Genomic DNA, 17,574 nt, shown 5'->3' on the forward strand with positions numbered 1-17,574 from the left:
ACACACACACACACACACACACACACACACACACACACACACACACACACACACACACACACACACACACACACACACACACACACACACACACACACACACACACACACACACACACACACACACACACACACACACACACACACACACACACACACACAACAGGAGCAAGGAAATCACAAGCCGGTTTATTCTACCCCCTAATTACAAGATTATTTCATCTGCGGGTCCAGGATGTCCGGCAGTTATTGAGGCAGAAGGACACAACCTCCTCTCTGATTGCAGGGACGATCCAGCTACGTCCGCTCATTAGTTTGGCACACACCTGTGCCAATACTGTGGCAATACTAAACCCATTACACAACGCAATGACATATCACCATCAACATCTTTCAGCTTCTGTAAAACACACCTCAAATAACTGTTGTACTATATGATACGACACCATGTTATACCATATCACAGGATTGTTATATTTCTAGAGGAAGATATTGCAGCCAACATGGAACAGTGTGAATCCACAGAGAGCAGAGCACAATCTCTGGATGAGAGACAGAATTTCTGGGCACAAATCAACCCAAACTTTCTGTCTGCGGCAGCGGGAGCTTCCATTTGTAAGTCATGTCTTTTATGGAGGGACATACAAGGAGGAGTGTGGAGGGAGAGATAGAAACAGAGGGGTGTTGGGGGATTTAAAAAACACCCTGCTGGGTTCTCGCAGAGAAGGACCAGACAGCCGGGTCATGTTGTAACACACTCCGGAAAATGTCCAAGTGTCATGTCAGGCGACGGGGGCGTCTCTCTGGCCATGGCTCAGCTGGAGGGAGACATCCCACCACAGCTGCATTTCCTCATCAGTGGATGAAGATGTGTGTGGAGATGACAGAGATGAAGCGATAGGAAACGATGGTTGGTTCTCAATAGAATGCAAAGGGTTTCGCATCATTTAGTATTTAGACAAAAGCTCTCTCTTTGGGGAAATAGCAAAAGCAGCATGCCATGTACAGTAAAAACAATATATTCATCAATATTAATGATACTACATTTCTGCCTCCATGGGTGTCTAAATCTTGTTGAATAATTCAACAAAATTTGTTCCAGCTCATCATCACAACTTAACACTCTCCCACATTTCCCGATCCTGAAACAGGTATCTGACTAGCCTACCATTAGAGATGTCCTTCCGTGATATGGAGCAGAGGGAGCCCTGCATGGCAATACTAATCAGTTTAAGGGTTTTGACGCCGTTGTCAACATCATTAGCCAGTCTTATTCAGATCCCTTGCGTGTCGACTGAATTATACATCATGAGGTTCAGTCAAGGTATTCAGCGGAGCTGTCATGAAGATGACTCCCAGGGCCACGGAGGGACGTCACTATGCCAACCTCTTGCCTTAATTAGACGGTCTTGGCCCATTCCAGGAAGTCCCCATAGTACCTTTACATAATCTCTTCAGCATGTTGGAGGTGTGTAGCAACAGTGTAGCAGGCAGTGTAAGTGTCCAGATAGAATATTAATGGAGTAGAGTAGAAGAGGTATGATGTCTTGACGTCTCTGGGCGATTCCAGTGTTTAGCTTTATTTTTTAAATTGTTAATCTTTTAAATCCCCCAACACCCCTCTGTTTCGATCTCTCCCTCCACACTCCTAAGTGGCAGATAGCGACTTGGTTTAGCCTATCACAGGGCCTGGCCGATGCTTGATACGATAGTGTACGGTGAAGCGTCCTCTGAGCCACATCGTTGATGGTTTCATGTCTGTGAGATGTGCTGCTCTGGTAACCGTAGGTCAGCAATGCAATGGCACCGGTGAAAACATCATACAGGTCCCTGATTCCATCAGATGACGACTGCGCTGTAGTTTTCGCTCCTTTGCCAGGTTTCACCCCATCTTCTCTTCACACTCTATTTAAATTCAGCTAACAGCTGCTATTTAAAAGGTTTACATGAAGCTGATTGATGGTGTCAGGGCCTCTACTTTAAATGACACGTACGGACAGTTTTCTTTAATTCCACATGCACTGAGCTACTGTAGTGTGCGCTTAAGCATAGCGGGCGCTGCTGTTTCTATGCTGCAGCAAATAGAGTAAAGCTGAATAATACAACCAGCATGTTATGAACTCTACATGCAACAGTACTGGTCGACAGGAGGAGGTTTCTTTATGACAGATGGTCATAAGCCTATATGCATAATGATGCATTATACATGTACTAGTATGACACAGTCATAATGCAGTATAAGCATAGTTATAGACACACATAAAGACAGTCTCATAATCCCGTATACCAATAGTCCTCATGCAGTATAAGTATAAGCATAGTTATAGACACACATAAAGACAGTCTCATAATCCCGTATACCAATAGTCTTCATGCATTATAAGTATAAGCATAGTTATAGACACACATAAAGACAGTCTCATAATCCCGTATACCAATAGTCTTCATGCATTATAAGTATAAGCATAGTTATAGACACACATAAAGACTCATTAAATCTCATAATCCCGTATACCAATAGTCCTCATGCATTATAAGTATAAGCATAGTTATAGACACACATAAAGACTCATTAAGTCTCATAATCCCGTATACCAATAGTCCTCATGCATTATAAGTATAAGCATAGTTATAGACACACATAAAGACTCATTAAGTCTCATAATCCCGTATACCAATAGTCCTCATGCATTATAAGTATAAGCATAGTTATAGACACACATAAAGACTCATTAAGTCTCATAATCCCATATCAAATCTAATTGTATTTGTCACATACACATGGTTAGCAGACGTTAATGTGAGTGTAGCGAAATGCTTGTGCTTCTAGTTCCGACAATGCAGTAATAACCAACGAGTAATCTAACCTAACAATTCCACAACTACAACCTTATACACACAAGTGTAAAGGGATAAAGAATATGTACATAAAGATATGAATGAGTGATGGTAGAGAACGGCATAGGCAAGATGCAGTAGATGGTATCGAGTACAGTATATACACACATGAGATGAGTAATGTAGGGTATGTAAACATTATATTAAGAAGCATTGTTTAAAGTGGCCAGTGATACATTTTTTACATCAATTCCCATCAATTCCCATTATTAAAGGGGCTGGAGTTGAGTCAGTATAATGGCAGCAGCCACTCAATGTTAGTGGTGGCTGTTTAACAGTCTGATGGCCTTGAGATAGAAGCTGTTTTTCAGTCTCTCTGTCTCTGCTTTGATGCACCTGTACTGACCTCGCCTTCTGGATGATAGCGGGGTGAACAGGCAGTGGCTCGGGTGGTTGTTGTCCTTGATGATCTTTATGGCCTTTCTGTGACATCGGGTGGTGTAGGTGTCCTGGAGGGCAGGTAGCTTCCCCCCGGTGATGCGTTGGACAGACCGCACCACCCTCTGGAGAGCCTTACGGTTGTGGGCGGAGCAGTTGCCGTACCAGGCGGTGATACAGCCCGACAGGATGCTCTCGATTGTGCATCTGTAGAATTTTGTGAGTGCTTTTGGTGACAAGCCAAATTTCTTCAGCCTCCTGAGGTTGAAGAGGCGCTGCTGCGCCTTCTTCACAACGCTGTCTGTCTGGGTGGACCAATTCAGTTTGTACGTGATGTGTACGCCGAGGAACTTAAAACTTACTATCCTCTCCACTACTGTCCCGTCGATTTGGATAGGGGGGTGCTCCCTATACCAATAATCCTAATGCATTATAAGTATAATCATAGTTAGACACACATAAAGACTCATTAAGTCTCAAAATCCCATATACCAATAGTCCTAATGCATTCTAAGTATAATCATAATGACTTATAATGTACAGCAACATAATGCTTCATAACTGCTGGTCACTTTTTCCTCAAGGATCATACAGCATTAGAATGACCATCAGCGTGATGCATTTCTATCGTTTTTGTCAATGAGCAGAACGTCATTATTACTGCATCATAATCTTTGTTATGGTGTGTTATAGCATACTTATACGCCACTATAAAGTCATTGAGGGCTTTAGGAAAAGTGATGAAATGTGGGTTCGATTCCCGCTGGCACCATATACAGTGCCTTGCGAAAGTATTCGGCCCCCTTGAACTTTGCGACCTTTTGCCACATTTCAGGCTTCAAACATAAGATATAAAACTGTATTTTTTTGTGAAGAATCAACAACAAGTGGGACACAATCATGAAGTGGAACGACATTTATTGGATATTTCAAACTTTTTTAACAAATCAAAAACTGAAAAATTGGGCGTGCAAAATTATTCAGCCCCCTTAAATTAATACTTTGTAGCGTCACCTTTTGCTGCGATTACAGCTGTAAGTCGCTTGGGGTATGTCTCTCTCAGTTTTGCACATCGAGAGACTGAATTTTTTTCCCATTCATCCTTGCAAAACAGCTCGAGCTCAGTGAGGTTGGATGGAGAGCATTTGTGAACAGCAGTTTTCAGTTCTTTCCACAGATTCTCGATTGGATTCAGGTCTGGACTTTGACTTGGCCATTCTAACACCTGGATATGTTTATTTTTGAACCATTCCATTGTAAATTTTGCTTTATGTTTTGGATCATTGTCTTGTTGGAAGACAAATCTCCGTCCCAGTCTCAGGTCTTTTGCAGACTCCATCAGGTTTTCTTCCAGAATGGTCCTGTATTTGGCTCCATCCATCTTCCCATCAATTTTAACCATCTTCCCTGTCCCTGCTGAAGAAAAACAGGCCCAAACCATGATGCTGCCACCACCATGTTTGACAGTGGGGATGGTGTGTTCTGGGTGATGAGCTGTGTTGCTTTTACGCCAAACATAACGTTTTGCATTGTTGCCAAAAAGTTCAATTTTGGTTTCATTTGACCAGAGCACCTTCTTCCACATGTTTGGTGTGTCTCCCAGGTGGCTCGTGGCAAACTTTAAACAACACTTTTTATGGATATCTTTAAGAAATGGCTTTCTTCTTGCCACTCTTCCATAAAGGCCAGATTTGTGCAATATACGACTGATTGTTGTCCTATGGACAGAGTCTCCCACCTCAGCTGCAGATCTCTGCAGTTCATCCAGAGTGATCATGGGCCTCTTGGCTGCATCTCTGATCAGTCTTCTCCTTGTATGAGCTGAAAGTTTAGAGGGACGGCCAGGTCTTGGTAGATTTGCAGTGGTCTGATACTCCTTCCATTTCAATATTATCGCAAGCACAGTGCTCCTTGGGATGTTTAAAGCTTGGGAAATCTTTTTGTATCCAAATCATGCTTTAAACTTCTTCACAACAGTATCTCGGACCTGCCTGGTGTGTTCCTTGTTCTTCATGATGCTCTCTGCGCTTTTAACGGACCTCTGAGACTATCACAGTGCAGGTGCATTTATACGGAGACTTGATTACACACAGGTGGATTGTATTTATCATCATTAGTCATTTAGGTCAACATTGGATCATTCAGAGATCCTCACTGAACTTCTGGAGAGAGTTTGCTGCACTGAAAGTAAAGGGGCTGAATAATTGTGCACGCCCAATTTTTCCGTTTTTGATTTGTTAAAAAAGTTTGAAATATCCAATAAATGTTGTTCCACTTGATGATTGTTGTTGATTCTTCACAAAAAAATACAGTTTTATATCTTTATGTTTGAAGCCTGAAATGTGGCAAAAGGTCCCAAAGTTCAAGGGGGCCGAATACTTTCGCAAGGCACTGTATATATTTTAAAAAAATGCACTCGCTGTGCTGTAAGTCGCTTTGAAGAAGAGCTTCAGATAAATGCCATATATATTTGTCAGATATATTGTAGAAATTTGTTGCACAGGACTTTGACTTTTTCTTTGACCTTCTCTTTTTTTACTATTTATGTTACATTTTCCCCCAATTTGTTACCCACTGAAACTGGCCATGAGGAACAATGATCCAACCCTCTAACTCTTTTAACAGAACCACACACCAAATCTGTAATACTACTGGCACATATTTTGCTTTACACTCAGATTGCCGATTGATCACTTTCACATGTGCAAACACAAACTGCGTACATCTTCGGTATGGATAAAAAGGCCACATGTGAGTATTCTTGTGTTTGGAGAACAATGGAAGCAAACTTGGCAGAGAGAAGTGGAGGTGGAGGTGGAGGCAGAGGTAGAGATGGAGGTGGAGGTGGAGGTTGAGGTGGGGGTGGGGGTAGAGGCAGAGGTAGAGATGGAGGTGGAGGTGGGGTGGAGTGGGGGTAGGGGTAGAGATAGAGGTAGAGGTGGGGGTGGGGGTGGGGGTAGAGGTAGAGGTAGAGGAGGAGGTGGGGGTGGGGGTAGAGGTAGAGGTAGAGATAGAGATAGAGATAGAGATAGAGATATAGATAGAGATAGAGGAAGAGGTGGAGGTGGAGGTGGAGGTGGAGGTGGGGGTGGGGGTAGGGGTAGAGGTAGAGGCAGAGGCAGAGGTAGAGGTAGAGGTAGATGTGGAGGTGGGGGTGGGGGTAGGGGTAGAGGTAGAGGTAGAAGTAGAGGTAGAGGTAGAGGTGGAGGTGGGGGTAGAGGTAGAGGTGGAGGTAGAGGTAGAGGTGGAGGTGGAGGTGGAGGTGGAGGTGGAGGTAGAGATAGAGATGGAGGTGGAGGTGGGGGTAGAGGTAGAGGTGGAGGTGGAGGTAGAGATAGAGGTGGAGGTAGAGATAGAGGTGGAGGTGGAGGTGGGGGTAGAGGTAGAGGTGGAGGTAGAGATAGAGGTGGAGGTAGAGATAGAGGTGGAGGCAGAGGCAGAGGTAGATGTGGAGGTGGAGGTGGAGGTGGGGGTAGAGGTAGATGTAGATGTAGATGTAGATGGAGGTGGAGGTGGAGGTAAAGGTGGAGGTAGTTGTAGAGGTGGGGGTAGAGGTAGAGGTAGAGGTGGAGGTGGGGGTAGAGATAGAGGGAGATGAGGTGGAGATAGAGGTGGAGGTAGAGGTGGAGGTAGAGATAGAGGTGGAGGTGGAGGCAGAGGTAGAGATAGAGATAGAGGTGGAGGTGGGGGTAGGGGTAGAGGTAGGGGTAGAGGTAGAGGTGTAGGTGTAGGTGTAGGTAAAGGTGGGAGTAGAGGTGGAGGTGGAGTTGGGGGTAAAGGTAGAGGTAGAGGTGGAGGTGGAGGTGGAGGTGGAGATAGAGATAGAGGTAGAGGTGGGAGTAGAGGTGGAGGTAAAGGTGGGGGTAGAGGTGGAGGTGGAGGTAGAGCTAGAGATAGAGATATAGGTGGAGGTGGCGATAGAGGTGGAGGTAAAGGTGGGAGTAGAGGTGGAGGTAGAGGTGGGAGTAGAGGTGGGAGTAGAGGTGGGAGTAGAGTTGGGGGTAGAGGTGGGAGTAGAGGTGGGGGTAGAGGTGGGAGTAGAGAGGGAGTAGAGGTGGGGGTAGAGGTGGGGGTAGAGGTGGGAGTAGAGGTGGGGGTAGAGGTGGGGGTAGAGGAAGACCAAGAACAGGGAGAGTAATCTCTGATGAAATTCGGGTGACTGTGGTGGACCATGTGGTCAACCACGGTTTGACCTTAAGAGAGGCAGAGAGTGTAGCCCAATCTGAACAGCTTCACCGTAGAATCCATCATCCGGACGTTCCAAAATGAGAATAGGTATGTACTGTAAACATTGGATCTCTCTACTACTTTTACTACTTGACAGTAGTGCAACATAAAGCACAGTAAAGACTGTAGATTGCAATACATACTGGAAGGGGAAGCAAAGTCAATGTTTCATGTATTGCTGTATGCCTGAAACTGGGGGCTTTACTACTTTGTCAAATCAAATCAAATGTGTATTGTGTATACTGTATTACAGTTTTTCCCAATTGGAACTTAAAACGCAATCACTGAAACCTGAAACTCATATACCAAATCCCTAAACCAAGTCTGCAAAATTGCAAGCACAATTCCTGCTTTACACTCAGTTTTCAATTCTATATCTCACTTTTTGTAAAACACTACACACAGTTCTCTACATTAGGCACAACATTCAAAATTAAAATCTCTTTAGTCCCTTTGGAAAGCCATGCCAATCACAATGCCAAGCTCTATGCACCAATTGGCAACACCCACTCCTCACAGGTGTAAACACTAGTTGCTGAATTGTTCACTTAGAAATCAAAGCATTAGCACTATAAAAGGTCACAGATGAGTGCTCCTGTTTTGGAGGAAAATGGAAGTCAATGGTGAAGCAAGGGCTGGAGGTGAAGGAGTGAGAGTAAGAAGAGGAGAATGAGGAAGGACAGTTGTCTCAGATGAGATCTGGGCCACATTGGTTGACCATGTGCTCAACCATTGATTGAGTATAGGGGAGGCTGGGCAGAGAGTTTAGCCCAACCTGAGCTGCTACACGGTTGCATCTATCATCCGTACATTCAGAAATGAGAACCGGTAAGTTGCCTACCATCTTCACTATGCTCTTTATGTATGTATACCGTAGTATAATGCAGTCTGACATATCAGTTGGCCTTTGTTACTCAGTGATTGTTGGCCAATGTTACAGTCATGTAATTTCATATTGAAAGAAAATAGACTATTTAGACAATCAGAGGTCAGACGTTTCTTCTAGTTGGCTACCAGGTTTGCACACATCTCAGGAGGGATTTTGTCCCACTCCTCTTTGAAGATGTTCTCCAAGTCATTAAGGTTTCGAAGGCTGTTTGGCAACTCGAACCTTCAGCTCCCTCCACAGATTGTCTATGGGATTAAGGTCTGGAGACTGGCTAGGCCACTCCAGGACCTTAATGTGCTTCTTCTTGAGCCACTCCTTTGTTGCCTTGGCTGTGTGTTTTTGGTCATTGTCATGCTGGAATACCCATTCACGACCCATTTTCAATGCCCTGGCTGAGGGAAGGAGGTTCTCACCCAAGATTTGACGGTACATGGCCCCTTCCATCGTCCCTTTGATGCGGTGAAGTTGTCCTGTCCCCTTAGCAGAAAAACACCCCCAAAGCATAATGTTTCCACCTCCATGTTTGACAGTGGGGGTGGTGGTCTTGGGGTCATAGACAGCATTCCTACTCCTCCAAACACGGCAAGTTGAGTTGATGCCAAAGAGCTGCATTTTCGTCTCATCTGACCACAACACTTTCACCCAGTTGTCCTCTGAATCATTCAGATGTTCATTGGTAAACTTCAGACGGGCATGTATATGTGCTTTCTTGAGCAGGGTGACCTTGCGGGCGCTGCAGGATTTCAGTCCTTCACGGCACAGTGTTACCAATTGTTTTCTTGGTGACTATGGTCCCAGCTGCCTTGAGATCATTGACAAGATCCTCCCGTGTCGTTCTGGGCAGATTCCTCACCGTTCTCATGATCATTGCAACTCCACGAGGTGAGATCTTGCATGGGGTCCCAGGCCGAGGGAGATTGACAGTTCCTTTGTGTTTCTTTCATTTGCGAATAATCGCACCAACTGTTGTCACCTTCTCACCAAGCTGCTTGGCGATGGTCTTGTAGCCCATTCCAGCCTTGTGTAGGTCTACAATGTTGTCCCTGACATCCTTGGAGAGCTCTTTGGTCTTGGCCATGGTGGAGAGTTTGGAATCTGATTGATTGATTGCTTCTGTGGACAGGTGTCTTTTATACAGGTAACAAACTGAGATTAAGAGCATCCCCTTTAAGAGTGTGCTCCTAATCTTAGCTCGTTACCTGTATAAAAGACACCTGGGAGCCAGAAATCTTTCTGATTTAAAGGGGGTCAAGTTCTTATTTCCCTCATTAAAATGCAAATCAATTTATAACATTTTTAACATGTGTTTTTCTGGATTTTGTTGCTATTCTGTCTCTCACTCTTCAAATAAATCTACCATTAAAATTATAGACTGATCATTTCTTTGTCAGTGGGCAAACGTACAAAATCAGCAGGGGATCAAATACTTCCCCCCCCCTCACTGTACATACAAAACACAAGTGTTCAAAATACTGCATTTTGGAATTAAATTACAATGTTTTTGTTACTGTATTGCATTTGTTTATTTCTGTATATTTGAGTAGGTATACATTACTGTAACAATCTTTTACAACCAGCTACAGTGTAACACTGAAAAGGAATAAACCTACTGATGGGATATTCATAGTTGTGTTGAGCACATCAGTGTGTTGTTGGTTGGTAGGCAGATCTATTCATATGACGTGTGTGTCATTTTGATGCAAAAAAACAAACATTTTGGAAAGAAATTAAACCGTTTTGAATGCATTGTTTGCTTTTGTAGAGTTTAGAATTTTGTGGTTTTGTGTTTTGTGTAGAGTTTTGGGAAACTGGGCCAAAGATTCAGCAAACGTGTGTAAACAATGGAAAACGGTATTGTAGTGTTTACTGTACTGTATGCTATTTTGTTTTTGTAGAACCGAAAGACGACCACCACGGGTGGTAGAATGCATCTACAGACCAACAGGAGGCTGCCATTGTACAAACGGTAGTTGAAAATCCAACAGCAGATTATTTAAAACCCTGCCATCTTCCATAACGTCAGAGTGAGCTTATTATCAACCACAGCCCCCATCCTTCAGAAACACCATCTCCGGATGAAGCACATCTACAGAGCCCCATTTGAAAGGAATTCCCAAAGAGTGAAGGATAAACGGTACGATATGTGCAAGTAATGTAGTGATATTACACTCTTAAAACATTAGAGACTCATTGATGTTGCCAGTGAACTTTACTATACAACAATTACAGTATTTACTGTCATTTCAGAGAATCGTGGAGTTGGATGCAAGTCCCATCCCCCAGGAACTCATACTCATCGATGAGGCTGGATTCAGCGACGACGAGGAGGAGAGGAAGGAACATCATTGGTCAACGTGCCACATTGAGGTACCTGGCCAGCGCGGGGGAAATGTCATCGTATACACAGCTATGAGCCACAATGGGGTCCTCCACCGCCATGCCACCCTTGGACCATACAACACTGCCCATCTCCATCTCTCCATCTGGCCCTTCTCCAGGCAATGGAGGATGCCTGTGGTGACGTTCCAGCAGAGTCCTGTCAGGGATGGATGAGTCAAGCCAAAATACATTTCCCCCACTGTCTGACCAAGGAGAATATCGCCTGTGATGTTGATAACATTCTGTGGCCGGACCAAAACAACAGGCATGACTGATTTTGTTTTCGCAATGCAGTATTTGTTTCTTGACTGATGATTTAGATTTCTTCATCTACATATAATACAGTAGTATTTGTCTTCCTTTGCATATGCAAAATATATTTACTGTATGTTTGCATTTTTACTGTGTGTGTGCTTACAGTATGCTGGTTGACATGTATTGAGTCATGTTGAAATATAAAACTGACAATTGCATTTTGTTTTCTTGTTTGAGTATTCACAAACAATATACAGTAAAACAACAATCTTATCCTTACCACTGAATTAGGCGTTGATAGTAGTGAATATATTTTGAATGTCACATTAGTGTGATCTTTGTTGTCACTGAGTTAGATTCACTTGATGTGTGTGTGTCATTTGAATGCAGAGTTTCATTTTGAGCAGGGAGTACATGATTTTGATTGCTGTGTTTCATTTTGCAAGATGTCTGAGGGTTTTGGGGTAAATTGGCTAACTGTTTTGTGTTTAGAGTTTTGAGTACCTAAGATGTGGTTTCAGCAAATGTGTGTTACCAACTGGGAAACACTGTAAAACAATGTGCAGGAGTGGCAAATTGCCAATTGTACATATGTAGGATCTTAATGTGATCATCCTGTTGTAGTAGAATTTTCCAGCAATGCAGGATATGAAAATGTGTAGTATATTTGAGGTTTAAAAAGCTTCTGAAGTTTGTAATTTCCACTTTGAAATTTCAGACTTGATTTTTCCTTACAACAAAATGTGTCAATCCCTACAAAAATATCCATGAATCATAATCCACATAATAATTTACATGTCCTGTTGCTGTAGGATTATTTTCCTGGTGTAGCAAACTGGCTCAAGTTAAGATCTACATCTGTAAGATTTTGAGGCAATTTATGTTATGTTGTGTAGTGTTGCTTAATGTAATGTAGTGTTGTGTAGTGTTTAATTTAATGTAGTGTTGTGTAATTTAATGTAGTGTAGTGTAGCGTAGCATTGTGTTGCATTGCGTTTCGTAATGCAACTGTTTGAATAAAGAAGAGTGAGAAAGAATGAAGAGTTGCGTCGTCATCATGAAATGTGAAGAAATGTTCACTTTACTGAAAGTAGACAATGACCACTTTATATATTTGTACAGTAGGAGCCTATGATGTGTAATATCTGTCTGCCTTAGGCATTCAATCACTTTACCTAAAGCAATCAGGATTATTGGTATAGGGAATTATGAGCCTATATGAGTCTTTATGTGTGTCCAACCATGATACTGCCTTATGACTATATCATTATGAGTACATGTAGAGTCTAAAGACAAGGTCTACATTATTCTTGTCCATCCTCCCTAGATGCACTATACATCAACTGTCAGTACTAGAACACAGCTTGTTCTGTAATTCCCAGTACTGTGATTAAAACCTTTTACTGCAGTGGGCTGAATCAGGGTCACACAGAGTGATTATTGGTAGGTTAAACAAATCTACTTTGAAACAAAAGTCTACACCTCACACACATGGTTATGGGCTTTAAAAAATAAGACACCTGTACCATGTCAGATATGAGTTTGCATCCCAATGTTACACTTTCTATACAATACAGAAGACTGAAAAATAACACAAACGTTTGACATAGAAACACCGGATTCTCATACTTCACATGTGATGTGTGAACCAATAGCCATCTAGTTATATATGGGCAACTCTGTTCTGTTCCAGCTTGTGATTGGTTTCTACTGCTGTCATAGGCTTCATTTATCTAACACGTGTAGTATGCAGCTTGTCAACGATGACCCTAAGCGGTATGGAGAGCAAAGCTCTCCAAAATTTTCATCAACCTTGAAGCACTTTAATGACTGCAGATGCAGCTGTCGGGATGAGTAACATCAGACACAACAAAACCAGAGTGATTAGTTATTTCTATTCAGGCTTCTTCTAAGGGAATATTCAGTTTAGGAAGGAAATATACAAGCCAGTCAACTCTGGGATTGAACTTTGCTTCTGTCCAGAACACTCCAATTTGACTCACTGATGTTAAAAGTATGTATGTCTCAGAGGCAAAAGATTGACTTCTCTCGGCAGATACGTTACATCTATTGAAAAAGCAGTCACCGTAAAGGCCAGGTGTGTCTGAAGTTCCCTTTCAGTTAGCGATGCATCAGTGGCAATGACCTAGATTGAAGCCTCTGATTTTCACGAGCGTCGTTCGAGATGGACCGCCCCACTTCAGCCCACATCTTCTAAGTGTGTCAGGCCGCCCCTAAGCATTTGGCAGAGTGGCACCTCCACCTTGGCCCAGAGTGCTCAGATGTTATTTTTTCTGGCCATGCCCACTTAGATACCCATCCATTCTCAAAGCCTGTTTAACTGCACCTCTCCCCTCTCGTCTCCCTGGGATGCAAGAGCTGAGAGGAGGGGAAGAGCTGGAGGGGCATCCTGAAGCCAGACACAAGAGGAAGGAGAAAGACGCACAGTTAAGAGACTCTTCTTCTCCTCTCTAAAAAGGCCTCCTGCAGAGCAGAGTGGAGCATGATGGGGATGTGGGTCAGCGTGTTCCTCCTCTGTCTTCTCCTTGGCTGAGCTGTCGTGTCTGACTCTAGTCCTCCCACGAAATAACCCCCCGACCCCGTCTAACGTAGACAGCAACACAGGTTAAGTCACCTACCTGCTCTCAATAGCTACCTCACGACGACCAACAGTCCTCCATCTCTGTCTTTTTATAGCTAACACTCGAGAAAAGAAAGACTGCTTTCCCTTTCAGAACATCTCCAGTATTCTATAGATTTATTCTGTGCCTCCGAGGCAATGTTTCATTTTCATCTTATCATAAAAGTGGTCTGTAAAAAGAAACAAGATGCCCCCCTCCTTCCTCTCTCCCTCCTCTCTCCCCCCATACAGCCACAAGGGACAGCCTCCAGTGGAGAGTACACAGGAGCGAGAAGAGAACAGGAGAAAAACATTAAGACAGCTACAGAGGAACAGCAGGGTTCAACAGCCCTCACAGTGGTGAATGCGAGCCACCTTTTTAACTATGCATGCTGCTTGGCATTTTATTGTTTTCTCCTGTCAGTCATAGGAGGAGGAGAAGAGGTGCGTTTCTCTGCTATTTCTGGTTAAGTCGGCCTGTTGCCTTGGCGACACTTTACCACCTAATGTGATATCATTAGGTAAGTGTCAGTAGCTTAACAATTTGAACATGAGAAATATAGCACTCAATTGTTAATATCAATTCAAATTGCTTTGAGTTTGCTTGTTTGCTTGTTTACTTGTTGAGGTAACATTAAAATAAAACCGCTTCTATTACAACATAGTTAGCCATCTGACAGATTTCTAAGCGTTGTCATAACATCTGTATTCTATCGGTCTATAATGTGAACAGTGACCTTGAAAGGAAGGACTATTAGCAGCTAATAATCATCGTACAATAACTGACATTTTGGGTATTACGCGCACACGTAAACCCACACGAGCGCACACACACACTGTTTACTTATGCTTCCAAACAAACTGTTTACTGATGCTTCTACACACACACTCATACATGACACTTCAAGGCCTTGTTTTACGGTAAGATTTCAGATCTGGATCAGTTACCCTGGGAATAGCCTCTGTATTTCTTAAACACCCATACCCTGTACTTTCCTGTATTTGTACAGAACAGGCACTTCTCTTATTCACATACCTTAGATATAAAGACAAGATGTAGACTTAGACTTTTCGGTTGACACGGTATTTGACTGATTCAGTGTTAAAACAAAATATGAGAATAACAACAGCTCCAAAATCTCAGGAATAAGTCTTGAGAGGATTTAGAACAAACGTGGAGGTTCTGAGCAGAGGATGTAGAACAAATGTGGAGGTTCTGAGCAGAGGATGTAGAACAAACGTGGAGGTTCTGAGCAGATGATGTAGAACAAACGTGGAGGTTCTGAGCAGAGGATGTAGAACAAATGTGGAGGTTCTGAGGAGAGGATGTAGAACAAATGTGGAGGTTCTGAGCAGAGGATGTAGAAGAAATGTGGAGGTTCTGAGCAGAGGATGTAGAACAAATGTGGAGGTTCTGAGCAGAGGATGTAGAACAAATGTGGAGGTTCTGAGCAGAGGATGTAGAACAAATGTGGAGGTTCTGAGCAGAGGATGTAGAACAAATGTGGAGGTTCTGAGCAGAGGATGTAGAACAAATGTGGAGGTTCTGAGCAGAGGATGTAGAACAAATGTGGAGGTTCTGAGCAGAGGATGTAGAACAAATGTGGAGGTTCTGAGCAGAGGATGTGTGGGTAGCTAACACTTAGAGCTGGTCCTCTTTTCCTTGGAGAATCAGTTGAAATTGATAAAGAGCCTGACTTGGCAAGATACAGTCCAGATTAAACACAACACAACCCCCTGAAAAATACATAACTTTCTGCAGTGGTGGGAAGATAAGAGAGGCCTGACTAAACTCCCTGTGCCTACACAGGAAGTCATCTAATCCTGATCATCGGTTCGATACATAGGACGACACGATGAGCTTCCCCGTCCCATCTTCACTGTCACTATTCCATTGTACCCTCTTTTTCATCTCTGCAGTTCCATCTATTCTGGCCTGCTGCAATGTGTCAATATCCCTGGTCCAGTCTCTTTCCAATCTGACATGCAATCCCACTATTAAGTGTTGCTCAGTACCAGCGTGAGGGTGGCCCATATGGGCACAACTGTCTATCCCAACCCAGAGTAGTCTTGGAATCTTTATATCAATGACCCACTGTAAGGATGTGTGACGTGGTCACCGTTGATCCTCTGAGGCTTTCATAGTTCATGTCATGTTGGCAATGTGGTCAGTCATCACACAATATATTACACCCAACTTACTCGCTCATCAGTGGAGGAATACAACAACTGTGTGCATTCCAAACAGCACCTTATTCCCTAGTGCACTACTTTTTAATAGAGCCCTATGGGACTTGGTCAAAAGTAGACCACTATATAGGGAATAGGGTGCCATTTGAGACGCACATAGTATCTCTATCCTCTGTTTGGAGGCCAGTCAGTGCTAAGCAGGTGCTGCCAATTACCTATTGAGTGATGAAGAGAGGGTGTTTTACAATGGTGATGGGTTGGAGCATCAGCCTACAGTAGCCAGAGGAGCCAGATGAGCCCGGGCCTGCAGAGTTTCAGTTGACATTCCCCTGCCTCTGCTACCCAGAGATTCATTATTTGCCAAAAGCTGTTTGCATTCATTTCAAATTAGAAATCATGATATGCAGTGATGGGTTTTTTATCTTTTTGTAATCTGTGCTGAATGTAGAGAATGGAAATGTCCCTCCAGCCAGAAATGTGGTGTGTTTTGATTGAATAAGAAACATGAAGAAGTGCCTAACCTGATGCTTTGAGTCGCAAGGTTGAAGTGCAGTGTTGTTTGTCAGTAATGTGGGACTTTATTCACAGGTTGATGTTTATTGTCATGAATCTGGCCCTGGAGGCAGAACTCAATTATTTCCGCTAGATGGGCCAGCTGCAAAGTCATGATTGACCATATCGTAAAAATTAATGAAAACAAAAATGTGCTTTTTGGCCTTAATTTGCAAAACATTAGCCATCAAGGGGTATTGTAGCACCCCTTTGTGAATACATTTAATTCTCTCAAATACGGGCAATTCACGAGTTCTTCTGTTCTTCATCTTCAGCTTTCACTTCTAATCAAACCAGGCTGGGCTCTCTGTTGAACCACTGTGAAATCATTTTAAACATTTGATATTTAAGTGGTGAGACGAGCTCTGAGGATTAAATCTCCACACTGCCAGATTGGCAAGGCTCCAGACCTGAGCACTCTTATCAAATGTGAAGTGCCAGAATAAAAGTCTCTCTTAAATGTGGAGGCAGCAGGTAGGCAAGGCAGCGTCGGCTGGTAGGGAGGGAGAGACATAGTATTATTTTGGATATCTGACACATTTATTGTTTCTATGGATGCCCAGCTGGGTCGGTAATAACTGGATATGAGGCCGCGTCAATTGTTTGATTTGATAAATAAGAAAGGCAAGTCTCTGTTTTCGTTGCGGTTGTTGTTGTCACCATTTTGTTTCCTCTGGCTAGCTTCTGAATGGCACCTGCTGTTAATACTGAGAGAACTACTTATTCCACAATGACTGCACTTGAGGCTCTCTCTAGAGAACTCAAGCATGAATGAACACATAAAACCTGCAATGAATGTTTACCTCCCACTCTTTTAACTTTTTGTTTTTAATTGAATGCCCGGGGTCAAGAATTTGTTCAAAGACTGAATGTCACGAACCTACTAAATAAACCTCTAGCAAATCAGAAGCTATGTGGAGTGATGGTACTTGGCATTTACACTCTATGTTAAATGTCGGTGCCAGTACAAATTAAAGATATTTGGATTCTATGAATAAAGTGCAGGTTGGCATTTATTGTCATGAATCTTGCCCTGGAGGCAGCTCTGTAGAGCGGCGACTAGCTGGCACAGCGACAAAGTGATAACATTTAACTCTAACCTTACAACACTGCTAACTCATTTTGATTTTATATCCATTTCATACCAAAGTGTTGCTGTGGCACTATAGCAATAGGCCATCCTCACC

The 17,574-nt window shown here is 43.1% G+C and overlaps 1 long non-coding RNA gene across 1 annotated transcript; it reads left to right on the forward strand.

Moving 5' to 3' along the window:
• The first annotated feature begins 8,114 nt into the window (after positions 1-8,114).
• Positions 8,115-11,168, forward strand: LOC124008708. The gene is made up of 3 exons (XR_006834139.1): positions 8,115-8,330; positions 10,287-10,525; positions 10,639-11,168. It is a non-coding gene; the product is annotated as an uncharacterized LOC124008708 (long non-coding RNA).
• The last annotated feature ends 6,406 nt before the right edge of the window (positions 11,169-17,574 follow it).

The sequence above is a fragment of the Oncorhynchus gorbuscha genome, linkage group LG21, assembly GCF_021184085.1.
Source record: "Oncorhynchus gorbuscha isolate QuinsamMale2020 ecotype Even-year linkage group LG21, OgorEven_v1.0, whole genome shotgun sequence".
Taxonomy (NCBI): Eukaryota; Metazoa; Chordata; class Actinopteri; order Salmoniformes; family Salmonidae; genus Oncorhynchus; species Oncorhynchus gorbuscha.